At 36.6% G+C, this 2191-nt stretch overlaps 1 long non-coding RNA gene across 1 annotated transcript in view; it reads left to right on the top strand.

Moving 5' to 3' along the window:
- LOC109296791 overlaps window positions 1-698 on the top strand; it is a 37227-nt gene extending 36529 nt beyond the window's left edge. Inside the window, exon 3 of the long non-coding RNA XR_002097056.1 lies at window positions 442-698. This is a non-coding gene — a long non-coding RNA (uncharacterized LOC109296791). The remainder of the gene's footprint in view (window positions 1-441) is intronic.
- Window positions 699-2191: the final 1493 nt, after the last annotated feature.

Raw genomic sequence — 2191 nt, 5'->3', positions numbered from 1 at the left:
TATATATAAGATGTCATTTTTTTTTAAACAATAGAAAACTACTCCCCATACTGGCACAAGGACGAGATCTATTTTTCAATGTGGGTTCTGGGCACTGTATCACTTGTTCCCACTGAGTAATGTTTCTGGCTTCATATCTGTTATCCATGAGTAGCTTATATTATACACTTTTTTTAATCCCAACTATGCACATTTAGTCAATTCATTATGCAACTTGATGAAAGAGAAACATGAAAAGGAAGAAGGGGAAAGAAAGGTTGCTTCAGCATTGTATATAAATTGCATATGCTATTGCACCATGTCAGAGAAGTTTGTTTTCATGTTCTCAAAATTACAACTCATTTGTTATTGTTAAGTATTAGTATTATCTTGTATAGATAGGACAACAGATGTGCCCAGCTTTTTACAGTTCTCAAAGATATTTTTTCTGTTTTATTTTAGGACAGTTTGAAGGCTTTGTTTCCATATTGCTTGCTTTCACAATTAAAGTTAAGGTGTGTAGAGGGTTTTTTAATATTAATTTTAAAGTGCTCAAACAGGGTGTGCCTGATCATTGGTAATTGCTGGAATGGCCTATAGGCCATTGTGCCATTACAGCAATTCATGTTTAAAAATCTATGGCATAATATGAAATGGCATTTAAAGGAGAAGAATGGCACCCTTGGGAGGAGAAGCTTTTTCAGGTAAAGGAGTCTTAATGAAAGGTGGCTATGGAACATGAAAATGACTGAGCTGCTACAGTCTAAAGCTAAGGAGGTAGGAGATAAGATGTAGGCAAAGGAAGATTCCTGGAGATGTACAATATGTTGCTAGTGCATTTAACACTGTAGAGCATCTGTCCCTTACTGAGTGATGAAAGATGAAGAGGTGCATGATACACACTAAACCATTTTTACTGGATCAGCATGCAAAATTCACTGAATAGTTCAACCTCCATGAAATGTGACCATGCTACTACTAGTATAAACAGCAACACAATGGACAGTACACATGGGAACACTCATGGAATACGATCAAGCATAGCTGATACAGAGTCCTCAAAAGGTTGCAGTAAATACATTCATTTAAAGACTTTCACCTGTTGCTGTAAATCATTCATACCAATGGCATGTCTGCCAGCACTCTGACCCTTGATGCAAAGCAGGGAACTTCAAAGGAAGATGTGAACAGATCGAGTCTCAGGTAGGTATTGCACCCCTGTTATGGATAAAAGAAGTGTCAGTAAGTTACAAAACAGGTGGAATAAGGATATTGTCACCATGACACATGACAGATAATAGCAGGTTGAGCTATCTGCTTATGCACGGTCACAAAGGAGGCATTTCAAAAAGAACATTTAGAAAAGTTTTTGAAGTACTGTTCCAGTGCTGTAAGGCCGTGTGAAACTGTTATGGTATGTACTCAACCAAAACGTCCATTGACTTCAACAGGAATTTTACCTCAGTAACATTTGCAAGACCTGACCCTACATAAGATAATGAATGAAGGTGCTTTAAAAGAACATTTCCATTAAGTATGTCAGCTTCAGTCAGCCATTCAGATGCATCATCTATTCCTAGCACTGTCACCATCTCGCTTGTGGCAAATTATTCCTTGGAATCAGAAAAAACCTATTGGAAAGTATTCATTTCTAGAGACTACATCTTAATGTATTTGATGCTGAAAATATATGGAGATCTGAAAAAAGTTTAGAAAAAGAATGAGAAAAAGAGCTTGTAAATCAAACATAAAAACAGTGCAGTTTTGGGGGGCTCTATGAGAAACTAGCAAATTAATCAATGTAAGGCTGACGTAAAGGGCCTGATACTGACCTCTGTCCTTTCAACTTTATATTTGTGAAACTCCATTGACATCAATGAAGCTCCTTCCAACGTGCAGATATTTTGCTAAAAGCAGGTTATAAAAAAAGCCTATAATTTAACAACAAAGATGAGAACCATGTTGAAAACTCAACCCAGTTTTTAATGTGGTCACACATCATTGTAGCTTTTGGGGAACATGGCCTGAGTTTGAGATTTATAATAAGTCCCCAAACGATATGAGTCATGATTTTGCACAGAAGCCTTACTTTGTCTTATTTGTCTAGGTATTTTATACTGCCACCCACCATCTTCCACCTAACATTAAATAGTAATAACAAAGTCCCAAATAAATGAGGCAAGGATTTTTTTGGGGTGGTATCTTTTATTGG

This window comes from Gavialis gangeticus, unplaced genomic scaffold (assembly GCF_001723915.1).
Source record: "Gavialis gangeticus isolate Ggan-Ray unplaced genomic scaffold, GavGan_comp1, whole genome shotgun sequence".
NCBI lineage: Eukaryota > Metazoa > Chordata > Crocodylia > Gavialidae > Gavialis > Gavialis gangeticus.
Note: the sequence above shows the minus strand (reverse complement) of the source record. Positions and strands in the feature narration are given on the sequence as shown.